This window comes from Vombatus ursinus, unplaced genomic scaffold, assembly GCF_900497805.2.
Source record: "Vombatus ursinus unplaced genomic scaffold, bare-nosed wombat genome assembly UNPS02012179.1, whole genome shotgun sequence".
In the NCBI taxonomy this organism is placed as follows: domain Eukaryota; kingdom Metazoa; phylum Chordata; class Mammalia; order Diprotodontia; family Vombatidae; genus Vombatus; species Vombatus ursinus.
The window spans coordinates 6,615,593-6,633,540 of NW_020951957.1; the positions used below are offsets into that span (position 1 = coordinate 6,615,593).

The window sequence follows — 17,948 nt, forward strand, 5'->3', positions numbered from 1 at the left end:
TATGGATGTAGCCTATGAAATGACTAAAATCCAAAAATTGAATCAAAAAGACCTCTGTGGGTGACATCTACATGAAATGAGCCAATAATATGTCAACAGAGAAGGACTAAATAAATAACTGAGTCATGTGGTCTTATTTATAAAAATTGAGGAGTTTATGATGACAATTTTGGATCATGTCATCACCACTCAAATTATAAGATTATCTTTAGGGAGACTAGGTACATTCGGAAATTATAACAACTCTACAGTATATCAGAACAGGCTGTAAAATTTAAGCACTTACAAAATATCTAAGAAGACATAATCAACTTTAAAGTAATGACTCAAATCAAATTCTGGATTGCCAGAAGCAACAAAAAGATCGAGGCAGAGACAATCTAGTGTCTAGAATTACCCAGTGAATAGAGTGCTTAGTCTGGAGTTAGGAAGACTCCTCTTCCTGAGTTCAAATCTGGTCTCAGACACTCTATATGACTCTGGCCAAGTCATTTAACCATGTTTGCCTCAGTTTCCTCATCTGTAAAAAGAGCTGGAGAAGGAAATAGCAAACCATTCCAGTATCTTTGCCAAGAAAACCCCAAATGGGGTCATGAATAGTCAGACTTGAATGGATAAAAACAATGAATCTTTCATAAGCTAATAGATGACAAATTTCTTTGTTAAGAATACAGATTTCAAAATTTTCTCAAGATTTCAATAAATATCCTCACTGGAATTGGATCATCACAACCAAAATGGTTGCCTATGTATTTGTATTTGCTCAGATATAACATTGATCCTTAAAAACAATAGCATTTTTAATAAATTTTGCCAAACAAAATGCTTGTAATTCTTAAGCTACATGAAGTCAAAGATTTTCAAAATATAGAAAATTAGCATTAAAAATCAAAACCAAAGATAAATTACATATAATCCCTATTATTCTATTTGCTACTTGAACAGTTCAAAGATGCCTTCAGTGAGCTTACAGAGGATGAGTTTACACTCTCAACACTTTTTTCTTTATTCAATTACAAAAGACAGTTATTTTATCTACCTGTTTACCTTTATATAGAAATTGTGTATGTGTCTATATTCATATACATATATGTATATATTATATAACATTATATATTGTAAATATAAATACACAGTCATAGATGCAAACCTATGCATATATATTCATACATGTGTATTATATATGTTTATGCATGTATATGTATATATAACAAAAATAGTAAAAAATAGAATTGTAAATCTGATTTTTCATCATAAAGAGGGAAGTAAATCATCACTAATTAGCATAATTCAATGTTTTGATAGATAATTGATCTCATTGGTTTCAGTACACCTTCTACCAGTGGAGAATCCAGCCCATGCACATTGGGATATTCTTTATGATTCTGAGTCACTCCTTTTCGTAAATCCTTCATAGAGGATTTATCCAATCTACTGGAGGCCTTCTCCTAGATTGCTGTTTCTTTGTTTCTCTATTTAACATTTCCTGTCTCAGAAGGCAATACTGAGATTGTCCAACTGCCTGCCCCACTTCCATTTCTAGCTGCGCATATCTTTGATGCTTTAAGTGATAGAGCAGAAAGAGCACTGACTTTGAAGTCAAAAAGATCTGTGTTCAAATCCCACTTCTTGCTCTTATAACCAGCATGACAGTGGACAAGTAATCTAGACCTAGCCTTCCTAGGCCTGAGTATCCTCATCTGTAAAATAATTTATGATTATCTATGATATTTGTTTTTTCACTTCTTGTGAGTTAATCATCATTGATCATATCTTAACACTTAAAATGAATCTCTCCATTGTCGTTAGTATGCACAAATTTTGAAGATCAAAGTGGGTTGCTGCTACTAACTAGAAACAAATATAAAAAACATTATGTTACATAAGCAGAAGCAGAAAGAAAGAGACAGAGAGACAGAGAGAGAGAGAGAAAAGGAGGGTAAAGGAGAGGAGAGCAAAGAAAGCACTTTTTAATTTTCTGTGTAAGCAATTTTATCACAATAAAATAGTGAATATGAAGCCTTAAATTTTGGTACCAGTTTTGAAGCCATAGATATTTATTATCCAATTAGAAATGGGCAATTAGTTAACCTAAAATTTGAGGATGTTTTAACCCCAGGCTTATATGATGAAAAATAAATTAACTTACCAGTATTTACATTCAACCTTTACCCAAATATGAAGTTACCGATATCATGTACCTAGCAGCAAGTGATTTTGCTACCTTATTTTATAACATTATCCATGGTCACTTGGGGATATTCTTAAGTATCTAAAGGTCAGGCTTACTAATGAGGGGAATTTAATACCTTAAAAAAAGAAGTGTTTTTTTTGTACATTCATTCAAAAAAATGAGCTTGAAAAAAGTCAATTGCATCTTTTTATAGGATAAGGGTAAAATACTTTCTTGTACAGGTTTTTGATATATGACCTCAAGCAGGCCCTAGCCCAAAGCTACCAGATCTTAGAATTTATTATTGTCAATAGCCTGTGTGACCTTTACTTTAACTGCATCTTGGCTGTCAGTAATAATCCAAGGCTGCACTTTCAATGATAGAATGAAAGACTTTGCATATTGAGTCTCCGGGTCTCCTTGAAAATGTTCAGAAATCATGGCCATTTATTCCTATTGTCACGGCAAGGTCCATTATGAAAGCTCATTCATCTTTCCTTGACTATGAAGAGTGGAGAAATTCCACTTTTGGTTTGAATCAGGCACTAACTGCTGCAGTTTTCTCAGATAAATCAACATCCTGACTTCTAGGTCTGGGGTCTTAAATATTTTCTTATTCTGGGCACCTGAACTCTAATAGCTCTCTTCACCTTTGTAAATGTACAAGTGGTCTATCATGTAAAATAGCACTTTCACACATGCCTAGAGATTTGATAGCATCTGTATGTACTTGAATGTTCTACATCAGAACCATTCTTCTTTAGTGTTTTATTTTGTTTGATTTCATATATCTCTGTGTTTTTGTTTTGTTTTGCTCCCTGACCTGTGGTTTAATTGGCTTGGGAAACTCCTAGCATGTAGTAAGCAACTGGATGGCCTAATGGACAAAGTCTGGGAACTGGGGTCAGGAAGATCTGAGTCTTCGTCAGATATTTATTAGCTGTGTGACCACGGACCAGTCACTTAACCCCTTCCTCAATGTCTTTAACTATAAAATTGGAAAAATAATAATAATAATAGCACCTACCTCTTGAATTATAAAGAATAAACAAGATAATATTTGTAAAGCACACAGCACATAGCATGTATAAAGCCTGCCATGGCAGGAACTTAATAAATCCTTGTTCTCAGACCCCAGTATAATACTCTTACAGAGGTATCCAAGACACAAGAGATTAAATTACTCACCCATGGTAACATAGCCTGTGTGTCAGAGGCAGAACTTGAACCTAGGTCTTGCTCACTGTAGAATCTTGCCTCTCTCTAGGATAAAGCATTCGAGGATTCCTTTCACATATTCTTTGGAGTTTAAAAAATGGTGTTTACTGTTCAACAACTTCAAGAGAGTACTGTCCTGCCAGTAGCAGGACAGAGACCTTTATAAAATATTCACTGATCTGACAAAGGCCTTTGATGCTGTCAGTCATGACGGCTTGGAGAAAATTATGGAAAAATCTAGTTGCCCAGAGAAGTTCATCAGTATTGTATGTCAGTTTCATGATGGCATGCTTGCATGGGTTCTGGATAATTGATGATGCTCTCATGCTTTTCCAGTCACCAGTAAAATAAAGCAGGGCTGTATGTTTGCTCCCATGCTTTTTAGCATAACATTTTCAGGGATATCAGATGCCTTTAACAAGGACAAAAATAGTATCAAGGTTAGCAACCATACTGATGATAAATTATTTAACTTGAAAAGGCTACAGATCAAGACTATAGTGGAGGGAGAGCTGGTGCATGATTTTTTTTTTTTTTTTACTGATGATTATAGTCTTAATGCAGCCTCTGAGACTGAGATACAAAAAAAGTATGGACCAATTGTCTGCTTCTTGTGCTAATTTTGGCCTCACAATTAATAACAAGAAAACACAGGTTTTTCACCAGCTAGCAACATATCATCAATATGTAGAATCATTGGTTACAGCAAATTGAGAAATGTTGAATGCAGTGAATTAAAGCTCCCAGTGTATCCATGCTCCTGCTACTCCATCACTTCATTTGTTTCAGGTAGACACCCAATGGGTTTACCCTCAATTATTCTCAACCTGGTTTAACTTGTGTGTGGAAAAGGTTAACTGCAGTCTGGCTGCTGTTCATGCTACAGCTCTTGGAACCAGAAGTGAGAACTGGGTCAACCAGGTGAACACCAAAGGTGGAAAGTAGCCCTGAAAAGGGCTCAGAAGTCCTCACACCAGAGATGCTAGTCCTTCTTGAACACACCCTACACCATGCATATTATTGTATTCAGTCCTCATAGCAACTTTGTGATATAGGTGCAATTATTATTCCCATTTTGTTGATGAGGAAGCTGAGACTAAAATAAGGTCAGTGATTTGTCCAAAGTCACTTAGATTAGCAAGTATTTGAGACAAAATTTGAACTCATCTCTTCCTGACTCTAAGTCAAGCACTCTGAACAGCACCACTTGGCTGCCTATGGTCTTTTTCATATACCATATCCAGAGCTATTTTCAATGGATTATATTGACTCTCAGCCTACAGAAGAAGTAAATGATGAGGTGTTAATCCAAAATAATCCAATAGATTTTTCACTGGGCATACCGCTACACAGTTTTCATGAACTCTTCCTTCATTCTTTCCTTTAATGATGTATTTGCAAAGATAAACAGGGAAATTAGTTTACACAGTGCTAAAAGTCTGAAAAAACTTTGAACTATCTAGTTACATATTGTGATAACTTGAGGGACAGTAAGAACATAAAATACAATCTAAGAAAATAGAAACATGTAAAATATCTCTATATATTCTTTTTTTTATGGATGTTAATATTATGAGCCATTTGTACTCTGATACATTTAAAAATTGTTTTGATATTATACTTCCTTTGTTTTTGTGGGAGTAGATATTTAGAACAACTTCCATGTCTTCTGAAGGCACTGTAGATCACGTGAGCTTTATTTATTTATTCCCCCGCCCCCAGAAAAACTGGAATGTGGTACGGTAGAAAGAACACTACATTTAAAGAATGAGATTATTTGAACTTGAATTTTGGCTCTGCAAGTACATAATGATTTTGGGCACTGAAAGCTAGCTTCATAGTTAAGAAGAACCGCATTTATATAATTGGATTTAATTATTCGATTTAGAATTGGAAGAGATTTACCTTAGAGGTCATTCAGTCCAAACCCGACATTTTACAGATAAAATAACTGAGGCCCAGAAAGGATAATGACTTGCATAGGGTCACATAGCTAGTAATTGTCTCAGACAAAATTCTAGCCCATGTTTTCCTGACTCCACGGCCTGTACTCTAAATACTATCTCATACTGTCTCCCATGTCCTGACTCTGAAAATACTGGCTCTATTACATACAGAAAATCACAACTTTTCGTGTTCCCAGGTAAATCTCTAGAATTATAAGTGGTACAGGTAATTAGCTTACTTTATTTATAGAAATGTCCATTAAATTATATCTTCCTTATCCTATATTTGTGACCTGAGGCAAGTTACTTGATTGTTGGCTTTCATTTTCTCCATCTTTGAAATGAGAGATTTGAACTAGATGACCTTTGAAGTCCCTACCAATTTTAAATCTATTGTCTTCTGACAATCAAAAAAAATCATTTTAAAATGAGATTAAATTTGACCAAAATATGAAATGTTTATAAAATATAAATGACTATTTATAGCCTAGACAAGAACTAAGAAATTTAAAATTACATTGAGCATATTCTTTATTAAAAAATGGAATTGAGCTAAAGGTGGATGGGTAAGTTTGGAACAAAAAATGCTTAAAGATATATTTTGAAATTTTCTTTATTATGTCTAACGTACTACCAAATTATCTTCAAAATTATCTTAAAGACAAAGCTTTTCCAGGTTTAGAAAGAAAGCTGGGGAGAAAAGAGGAAATTTATTAAATAAACAAAATACTTAAAATTAATAACCAAAAATGACCAAAACTTTATTTTAGCAAACAGGCAACAGTTGGTATTCTAAATATTACCTTTTAAGGTATTTTATTATATTAAAATGTTGGTTTAAAAAAATAGCCATGAAATCAGGAAGACCTGGGTTTAACTTTTGCCTCAGACACATTAACTGTGTGACACTTGGTAAGTCACTTAACTTCTGTATGTCTCAGTTTTCTCCTTTATAAAATGAGAAAGTTGAACTTGATAGCCTCTAGGGGTTCCTTTCAGCTCTAAATCTATGATCCTATGATCCTATGAATCAGTATCATCAAATATCTTATGTATATGTGTGTATATATACAGAGATAAATGCAAAAATTTTATATGTACATACATACATAAGTGCATGTGTAAACATATATACAAATATGTGTATATATACGTGTATATATGTATGTATGTATATATATATGTATTATATGTAGGTTTGTGTGTGTATAAAATCTAGAAGTTTCTTCAAGAAGAAGATTTCAAAATAAGGAGATGTCATTAGCATTGGCAAAACTGCTGAGGAAATGAAGAGCAGAATTACACTCATGAAGTGCTATTTGGGTCATTAGATGCTCATGCGTAACCTTAGACCAAAATTACCTTAGCCTTATAGAGAGAAACAGCTTAGCAAATATCACTAGTTTCATCAGCTAAACATATTGGCGTAAATATTTTGCTGGAGTGAGAGAAAATGTTAGAAACTTGGGAAAGAACAAAGCTTTTGCGTAAATGTGAGGAAGATGGCTTTTATCTACATTCTTTTGCAATGTGTGGCACCAGAATTTTCTGGTAATTCTTATTCCCTTCATACTTTTCTAGTTCTAAAATTCTAGTGCCTGTACACTATGTTGTGTTTTAAAAAAAAGACAAAAAACAACAACAACAACAAAAAGAAAAAACACATCTCTATGGTTGACTATATCTCATAAAAAGGTATTAATAAAAACCAAAATAACTAATTGAGAATTATTCATAGAAGTGTGGGGTATTAATCCCCATACAATGTTTAGTCATGTGTACTCTCTGTTTCTCAGTTTCCTTTTTTCCTCCAATAATAATCAGATTGGACTAGAATTACTAGATAGTCTATAAAGTCCCTTTTGGCTCTATCATTCTATTTTTAAAATGTAATTTTTCCACAAGTAGTAACTAGATTAATCTCTAGGAAGTAAAAATGCACATAAATTGGAGAGACAGATAGACAAACAGAAACACGGAGAGATATTTAAATTCAGAGATTCATTTCATTTACTTCTTTCAATTAGATGCATATAATAAAGACTCAATATTGAATATTATACTGAATTAATATTAACTTTATAGATTCTCAGAGTTACAAAGGATTTGAGAACTAATAAAATCAAACATTCCACCCAGTGGAGGATTTGTTTTTTTTGTTTTTTTTTGTTTTTTTACACATTACCAACACATGGCTTTCTAACCACTGTATGAATTTTCCCATTCCATTATTAGGTAGTTTTAAATCTTGGAAACTCATGTCCTTTTCCTAGAGCAGAATTTCTTAAGTTAAGTTCATGGACCATCCAAGAAGTGTGGATAGATTTTTAGGTGTAAAATTTGAAATTAGATGGGGAAACAATTACATCTTTAGCTTTGTTATTCTCTAACTAAAATCAAGCATTGCTTTAATTATGAATGCTAGAAACAAACATTAGTCTGAGGAGAGGTACATAGGTTTCACCAGATTGCCAAAGGGACCCATGACATACAAACGAAAAAAAAAAAGTGGGGTTCTTATAACCCCTGTCTTAAAAGAAGAAATGGAAATGTATATAAAAACAACAGATATAACATAGCCTGGTAGTCCCTGACACAAAAAGGATTGTATCAACACCTGTTTTTATCTTTATCTGGCCTATTAATGGTTATCATATTCAATGGTGACTGTGATCCACTCATCCTAGAATGGTGGAATTGTAGCCAATTCCAGCTTGTTTTGCTTTCCTGAGCATACAATTTTGCCACTCACTGACACTACATGAAGATAGTGGTAACAAGGGTTATTTGTAGGATCAGAATGAATCTTATGTTGTGCCTAAACACCATGGATCACTCAGAACCAACCTGGAGTTCTATATTAATCGATCTCTCTGTCTGTCTGTCTGTCTGTCTGTCACTCTCTCTCTCTCTCTCTTGTCTACAGAAATATTGATTCATAGGTGGCAGTGAAGTGGACTAGGCAAGTGTGTCTTCTGTTTCTTTGTGTTTTTAACTGGTTTATATGGTAAATCCCATCATTTGTTCAAATAGGAGCTTGTCTTCCCCCTTCCCCTAAAATTGTTGACCACAGTGGCAGACTTTGTATTATCCTGTACTGTTTTCTAATATCTACACATTGCTCTTAGTTCTGCCCTTTGGAATAACAGAAAAATATAACATATTTTAACCATTCTTCCTATAGTACTTCTCTTTTATAAGTCTCAAAATTTACACCCATTCTTCTAATACCCATTTCTTTTTCTTTAGGAATATTTTACAGAATTCAATAAATAAAAGGAACCTCAGAGACCATCCAGGGTACCCCACACATGAAAATCAATTGCACATTCCCAAAGGTTATTGTTCAACATCCTGCATTAGTATAACCAGTTAAGGAACAATTATTTTATCCCAAGGTTGAGCATTCAAATCTTGGGTAGGTGTAACTGAAAGGTAGTTTTTTGTTTACATACAACCAAAACTTTCCTCTCTGTAGCATCCATTTCTTGTCCCATTTTGTGTGCCATTAAAAAAATAGTAAAAATGTTTACTCCTCTTCAAGTGGCAGCTCTTCAAGTAATAAAAACTAGCTGTCATAACCCTGATAATTGTCTTATCCTGTTCTTTCATCCATCCTTGTATGGCATGCTCTCCATTGTAAAAACAGGAAAACAGAGCTCTAGATGTTGCTTTACTACAGCAGAATATAGTAGAATAAATGCCCAAATTGACCCAACTTCATTTAATTGAAGGCATCAAGGTACTGTCATTCCCTCCTTATTTATCCTAGGTTTCAATTCTCTGCTTCCCATTCCCAGAAATCATTGTCTTTGGAAGAGAAAGCAGAAGGGAAATAACAGTTTAGTTCTTCAGCTTTCTACCATCATTTAATATTATAATTAAAGTGATCCTGAATGGACTATCTTTGCCCCTAAAGTAACCTTTAAATGCCTTCTTTTGGATGTACTTTGTGTTTATTAAGATCCTGAATTATCCTGAGTTTTACTACTCCTAACACTATTCTAATAAGACTATAATAATCTTTTTTATCTATTCTGTTACTTAACTTCACTTTTATGTTCTCTAAATAATATAACTAACTAAACTAAAGTGAATAAACTGAAGCCCTGAGAGTTTAAATAATATGTCCTGTGCCCTTAGTCACAGGACCAGTATCTGTGTTAGAGAAAAACTTCAGCTTTATGATTTATTACATCTCATACAAAGTTTTAGCATTGACAGAAACTGTCAACTAACAGCTATTTCATTCCCACACATTTTAAATAACAGAGCTGAGTTTTTTAGGGATCATATTTGATCATGAATAATTTTGATTTTTCTGTGATCATTGTTTTCCATGATTCATAGCCCTGTGATTTTCATGGGAGGATACTGACATTTTAAAATGGACTTTTGGGACAGAGGACAGTTTAAGATCTTTCAAAGTCCAGTTCTTTCTCCAGTATAATCTTATCCCTTTTTATCCTCTTTCATTAACAATAGTTATTTAAGATTTTGGACCAATAGACTCTACCAATGGTCTATCTGCCCCAATCCAACAAATGTTTGTCATAATTTGTGCAAAATTCCTTCACTCACTTTATTTTCCCATTTGTCTTTGTGGATTTCATTGAAGTAAATTCAGACAAGGTTACCTGTGAATAAAGTAATTTGAAGACTCAACATCAATAGTGAATTCTTCTGTTGTTTAGCCTCTGTAGAAGGAAATTTTCTATGACAGCAAAGAAATGGTAAGCAACCAAATATCTCATTTTTATTATTTTATTGATGTCAATACTCAACAAATTGTTGAACAGTGGTTATTTAAACAATCACAGCTACCAATACAATTCAGTCAAGTCAGCAAGTATGTATTAAGCATGTCCATGAAAACAAAAACAATCCTTGTTCTAAAGAGCTCACAATCCTTTTTTTTTCTTTTTTTGCAAAGCAATGGGGTTAAGTGACATGCGCAGTGTCACACAGCTAGTAAATGTCAAGTGTTTGAAGCCAGATTGGAATTCAGGTCCTCCTGAGGTTAGGGCCTATGCTTTAATACACTGTGCCACCCAGCTGCCCCCACAATCTAATTAAGGAGACAATATTCGAACAAGTACAAAGAGGACATAGACAAAATAAATTGGTAGACAGTTTAGAGGGAAGTAGCAGGGTTAAGAAGGCCTTGGAAAAGCATCTTCTAGAGGTGAGACCTGAAGGAAGTCATGAAAGCTAAAACACAGAGATGAGAAGAAAGAGCTTTCAAGAAAATACCGAGTTAGGTGACGGTTCCTCCTGTGCAGTTAACACCAAGGAGGTCAATGTCATGAAATTGCAGAATATATGGATGGCAGTAAAGTGTAAAAAGAAGAGAAAGGTAAAAAAGGGGCCAGCTTACAAAGAGCTTTAAAATTCAGAGAAATTTATGTTTGATTTTGGTGATAACAGGGAGCAATTAGAATTATTGAAATTGGGGGAGGGAGAGAAGTGATATTGTCTGATTTGTACTTTATGAGGATCAATTTGACATCTAAGTGGAGAATGAATTTAAGTGGGAAAAGATTTGAGTTCAGGAGAACAACCTGATGGATATTATAATAGTCTAGACTTGATATAATGAGAGCCTGAACCAGGGGTATGGTTTATGATGCTATTTGGTGTTCACCTTACAATTCTTTCTCAAAAAATATAAATATCATCGCAATGTACAGTTATGAGCCATATGGACAATTCATATCCTTTGGCCTCTTGTAATACCTGATACCAAACTATTCTTTCCAAAGTAATGAAGGTCCTGTGGTGTGTGTGTGTATGTGAGGGGTGTGTGTGTGTGTGTGTGTGTGTGTGTGTGTGTGTGTGTATGTGTCCCCTCCTAAACCAGAGGAGATAAATGGGTATATACAACAGATGATATCAAGGTTAAAATGATAGGACATGACAACTGATTACATAATATTAAAAGCACTTTTTAAAATAATATGCATTTGTTTGATTCAAAATTGCATATTATAAAGCTTTAAAAAATCAAGAATCAATAGAGAGAATAAGATCTAATATTTCTATACCCCTTATTCCATGTTGTTTTCATAAACATGTGATCATGTTTCCCCCAACCACCAGAGTGGGGGTTGAGTCAATCACAGAGATTTTCTGTAATTTTATTAATTTCAGAGAATATTCTGGATCATACTAATTAGATTGCCCTTGAAGCTGGTGAGCAAGAATTGATGAAAAATATAATTTGTGTGGTTATTTCTTAATATACCTGAGAGGTACTTTGCAACACACACACACACACACACACATCCCTCACATACACACACACCACAGGATCTTCACTACTTTGGAAAGTTTGGAATCAGGTATTACAAGAGGCCAAAAGGTACAGATTATTCATATGACTCATGCCTGTACATCATGATGATATTTATATTTTTTGAGAAAGAGTTGTAAGGTGAACACCAAATAGCATCATAAATAATGAAATAGAGTATGTCTTCAGAGATGAAATGACTAGTTACCTATGTGGAACTCATTTCAGAATCAGCTTTCTGTGTACTGTCAGCTCATCTACAGGTTACAACAAAGTTCAAAGTAAATACCACATTAGAAGAACGGCTGTAGATGAAAAGAACACACTGTTTGCAATTACAGCAATCCCAACTTAGCTTTTTTGAAAGTAACAGATTTTGTCAGGTGGAAAGTAGAAACATTAAAAACAAAAGATTATTGTCTTACATTTCTTAGAAAAAGTTATCATTTGCATAATAGCTACCAAAGCAAGGAGGTTGAAAAAGTTCAGAAACTTTTTCATCCTGAAAAGTCAAACTCCTTACCAATTTTAGGGACATGGCAACCAAGGACAACACTTATAATAGGGAAGAACTAGTTACTGAAGCAGAAATGAGAAAGACCTTGGGGTAGAGAGAGCAACTGCTAAATCATAGACCTCTTGATAGTAAGAGGAGAAAGCTGAGCATCCTAGACTTTAAGAGAGTTTATTTGTAAGAATTCAGAAAAATGGATTCAGTGAACTAAAAATACTTAGGGTTATAAAGAGTTTGCTGAAAAGAGGTGAGAAAATCTTAAGGATTATATGTTCTTTTTTTTAATTCAACTGAATAAACCTTTAATTTAATTCACACTTTGGTTTGGCTGAAATGTACAGTTATGTATAGGGCAAAGGAGATAAGGCTGATAGATAAGGTAGGTTACTGTCAGACAATGTAGCCTTGAATGTCAGGCTAACTGAAGTTTTCATCTGTAAAATGAAAAAGCTGGATTGGACATTTTTTTTCTAAGGTCCTTTCTAATTTTATCATTCTACAATTCTAGGAACAAATAAGTATCTGCTCCCTCTACCTTTCCAAGGAATTTGTAATACCTTATCCAAGAGGAGAGACAAATTTAGCATAGCCAGTCCCTATACTTTTCCTCTGGCCAAGTATCCAAGTAAGTAATCTGACCCCACCCTACATAACCAACTTTATTTCTTGCTATTACTCAGAGGGCAACAAAGATTTCCTTTGTCAGGCTGCCCCCATAGCTAACAAAGTTCACTTCCCAGCCAACAAAGATTTATATTTTTCCCCCCTCCTCCCTCTACCCCAGCCCCACCTAAATCTTGGAAGGTCTCTGAATAGCCAGATTCTGTCTATCTAACTCCTTCAAAATCCTGCTCAGGTCCCATATCTTACAAGAAGGCTTTCCTGATTGCTCTAATCTTGATTGATCCCCCACAGCCTAGCACTCAATTTCACACCATTTTATATAGGCTTTCTAATTGCCTCTTAGCTCCTGGGTAGATGGTATTCCTGTATTCTATCTAGGCGAGTCACAGCTAGAGTAGTAACATGGTAGGTGCTCATTTCATACTTGACTTGTTCCTCCATGTGACCAGAGTGAGGGAAGAGGGCTGGGGAGGGAAGAGTATTTATTTGAGAGAGAAAGCATGTTTTCCAAGTGAGGGCAGGTCTCAATCCACTTCTGAGGGTCACACCTGCAAAGGACTAGGGCTATGATAGGGAAATGTATAGAGGTGGGGTAGTGGTGGTGGTGACACAGGGGGAGAGCCCTAGACAAAAGTGAGATGGGTAGAAGGAGATACCCCATAGCTTACTTTGTGTTCCTCAAACATCTGTTCTATGGCCTACATGTAGAACCTGTGGTGCCAGTCAACCTCCTCTTGGCTGGGATTCGGAGGATGGGGGCCTGGGATGGGGTGATCCACAACAGTGGTAATAGGCACAGGGAAGGGTAACAGCCCCCAGAGGAAGAAGAGACCACAGCCCCAGAATATTCAGGGAGCAAAGCCCGTGGATCTCTTGAAGGCTTCCTGCACAGCCCTCTGCCAGGACCCTATTGCAAATGATGCTTGTGTGAAGATGTCTTTCTCCCCAAAGGAGTGTACAGGAACCAAGGAGGCCCCATGCCTCGGGGCCAAGTGCACTAACCTCTAGCGCTTAAGTAGTGTGAGGCAATGCTCTCCCGGGGCCTGTACAAAGACGCTTCAGCTCCCCCGACCAAGATGACCACAGCCTGGCCAAGCTGGAGCCCCGACAGCAAGAAGTCCAGGCTATGACGGTTCATGGGGCGCAGCCTACAGCTCATGAGGTAATTCGAAAGACGCACTCCAGTCCAGATAGGAAAGGCCGAAGACCCGGGAATTGACTGGAAAATCCAGTGCTCTCAGTGGCTAAATTACAAAAAGTTCCAGCGTACATGATCCCATGAGGGTGTGAGCCCAGCACATAGTTTCTGTCTGGGGGCAGTTCTTCTGTCTTCACCAGCTCGATGGGATAGTAATCTCTAAAATGTTCCCACACCTTCCACTTCCTCACCCACTCAAAGCGCCGACCGCCTCTGTCTGGTGTATCCCAGGCTAGATAAAGCCACACCAGGTAGAGAACAGAGAGGAGCCAGAACTACGTAAAGAGGAGAAAGAAGAAGAGAAGGGAGAAGAGGCCCACGCAGAGGAAGGTGAGTACAAATTGATAAACGCTGACGACTTCTATTCCCTGCTTCCTCAAGGTCTTCATGGCGGGAGACGATGGAAGTTAAACCTTTCTGGTTAATCTTGGGGAGAAACAGAAAACAGTCAGCTGTAGGAGGTAGGGCACTAGGGAGACCAAGGTCCAGGATCCCTGATGGGAGGTATTTAGACTAGCTTGGGAGTTGGACACCAGGGTCCTTACTGAGGACCAAGGGTAGAAGGGATCTTGTATTTTCCTGCCAGCTCCGTTTCTCTCGACCCCTGAGGTCCTACTCTTATGTGCGGATCTTGAGGGGGTTGGTCAAGACAACCGAACTGGGTTGCCCACCCACCCGCCTCCTTTCATCAGGGGCTTCTTGGGCATCTCAGTTTTCCCTAACCCCAATCCCACCACACTAGCATAAGGAAGACAAAAAAAAAAAAAAATCAAGGATTATATTCTAAAGAAACTAGCAGAATTGATTCTGATGAGAATGAGGAAAATGCCTCAAAAGACAAATGCAACTTCTTTGCAAACTCATTGACCAGTTTAGACTTTAAAAAGTATACTGAAAAAGTGATTTTTTTTATTTAAAAATGCCTATTTATATATCTTCTATACAAAATCTTTATGAGAATAATTTATACACATATATAGTGTGTCTGTAATAAAGATATATGATAAGGGATAGGTGCACTTTAACACATAATATTCTATAGTATGTTATGTCTTTAGGTTCTTTCCTGGGTCCTCTTCTCTCTGTCCTCTCTTTATCTCTCTCTCCTCAACTCTCCTCTCTTTCTAGATGAACTCAACAGCTTCTTTGTATTCAATTATTATCTCTATTCAGATGATTCCTAAATCTACATATCCCGCCCTTACATTTCTTATGAACTCCAGTCCCATAATAACAAGCACATGCTGGACATTTCCTCCTGGGTATTCAAAACCTGGTATGTCCAAAAAATCAATTATATTTTCTTTCAAACCTATCTTTCTTCTCCTCCCTAATTTCTGTTAATGGCAGCATCTTCTTTCTAGTCACTCAGATTGTCAATCTTGAAGTCATACTTAACTCTTTTCTCTCCCTCAAACCCCATTAATTGCCAAGTTTTGTTACTTGTACCGCCACATCAGCTAGGTGGCAGGCAGGTGACACAGTGAATAGAGTACTGGGCTTGGAGTCAGGAAGACTCATTCTCCTGAGTTCAAATTTGGTCTCAGACACTTACTACCTGTACGAGCCTGGACAAGTCACTTAACTTTGTTTGCCTCAGTTTCCTCATATGTAAAATGAGCTGTAGAAGAAAATGGCAAACCACTACAGCATCTTTGCCAAGAAAACCCAAATGGGGTCACCAAGAGTCAAAAATGACTTGAAAAATGACTGAGCAACAACAGCAACAACATGATATCTGATATCTGTCCACCCTTATTACCTCTACCCTACCTTAGATTACCATCAACTCTTCCCTGGACTATTGAGGTAGTTTTGTAATTAATGACCCTGTCTTCAGTCTCTTTGCTTTCTGACATGTACTCCACATACCTGCCAAATTAATATGTGACCTTTCAGTTCTGGAAACACTTCAAGGGCTTGCCATTGTCTCAAGATTAAAATAGGCCATTCTGGAACAATCTGGCTTCCATTTACTTTTTCAGTTCTATCTCATGTTGTTTCCTTTCACATACTCTACTTTCCAGCCAAACTGGCTTCTAACTTTTCTCTGTATATATGATGAGTTCTCTCCTTCCTCCATCCCTTTACACCCATTGTCTCCATGCTTGAAATGTTGTCAGTCCATCTTTTTCTCCACCTCTTAGAATCCCTGTCATTCTTCAAGGTGAAACTTAGGTGCCAGCTCCTACACAAAATGTTTTCTGAAATCCCACCTCCACAATCATTAGGATTCCCTATATCTTGAAATTACTTTGTATTACTGTGCATGCAACTTGAAGTTGCATTGAATCAAAGATTTAGAACCAGAAGGGACATCAGAGGCCATTTAGTGACAAATTGCTGATGATGGGCCAAATTTGTTCCCACCTGCTTTTGAATAGCCCAAGAGCTAAGAATGATTTTTACATTTTAAGTAAAGTTTTATTATCTTTAAAAACAAAACAAAATAAAAAAGCAAAAAATAAATAAACAAACAAAAACACTCATAGCTAGCAGGTTATAAAGGGAAGAGTAGAGATTTGTACCTTGAGTTACAGCTTGCTAACCCCTGATTCTTGTCTATCCTATCATTTTGTCACTGAGGCATCTGAGGCTTAGAGACATAAAATAACATATATGATAATATACAGTAAAAGTCCGAAGCAGTGTTGATGGAAAACTATGCTTATTACTTTTTGCTTATTAGAAAGCATTTGTTGTGCTAGGGCAAAATGCTGCCTTAAAAGCAGTGATCCAGCAATAATTCTTTCATAGATGTATTGATATCATATGAGATGTGTTAAAAGATATAACAATAAAGGTTACCTTATATGATAACTTTCTGATCCTTAATAGATGATAAGGAAAGACCCGGGGTGATGCATAGATCTCCTTCCAATGGTATTTGCCAAAGTTATTTGTCAAAGACATTTACTACTCTTGTGGTGGATGTTGACTTAAGATTAGATTGTGAGGTCTTGCAGATGCTAGTATTTGTGGGTGACATTATGCTAGCTGCATAAAACACTGGTACACTGCATTGCTACCAAAATGTGACACCTAAGGACTCAAAATAATTTAGCTTAGCCATCCAAATAGGAAGAAAAAAACCAAAAAAATAAATGTTTTATGCCAGTGAGGCACAGAATATTGTATCTTCCAAATAAATCAAGTAGAATTCACCCAAAAGGAAATGGAAAGGTATGTACCATGTGGTGAATTAATTGTTTTAAGTCTAGTACTCCAATATGCACACTCCAGTGGGCAGAGGTTATCATGAGAGAAATGTATGACCAGAAAAGGTGATGACTAGTAATGTAACAAGAGGAAATGATAATTGATGGACATTTTGCACGTCCACCATTTTTATGGATAACAACATAGATCGTTATCCAGGTAAATCAAGAAACTTAGAGGAATCAAAATCCATATCTACCCAACAAATTGAATAGTTTTCTTATGGAGAATTCATGGGAGAATCTGAATGTGTGGCAGAAAAGAAATGAAGATGTCAGTTTGTTTTGATCTACAAAAAGGGAGGTTCTACATCAGGGAAATCACTGTTTGAAACTATATAGGATCAAACCAAAGTGAGGGAAATTCAGATTGAATTCCTGTCTTAAGAATATGTGAGAAGTGGTGAAGCCTAGAATGAAATGAATTGAAGAAAGAATGCCAGGAAAATCGAATAGTTTTTTTTTTGTTTGTTTTTGAGCTACATTGGCTGTAAGAAAAGAACCTATGAATGGATTGACAATGGACAATGGCAAGAAGGCTTATTTTATTTATGTTTTCTTTGCCAAGAATAATGAGGTTTGGACTAAGAAGGATGGAATAAAAATAAATGATATGGAATAGAAACCCAAGATAAGACCAATGATGATAAAATAACGTTATTTTCCCTAACAATTGAAATTACAAGTTTTGGAAACCTAAATCCTCAGGGAGTGAGAGAATTGTTGGATGTGATTGTCGAGCCATCAGGAATCTTTGATACATCA

At 36.1% G+C, this 17,948-nt stretch overlaps 1 pseudogene; it reads right to left on the minus strand.

Moving 5' to 3' along the window:
- Window positions 1-13,390: 13,390 nt before the first annotated feature.
- LOC114039679 lies at window positions 13,391-14,354 on the minus strand (annotated as a pseudogene).
- Between the last annotated feature and the right edge of the window lie 3,594 nt (window positions 14,355-17,948).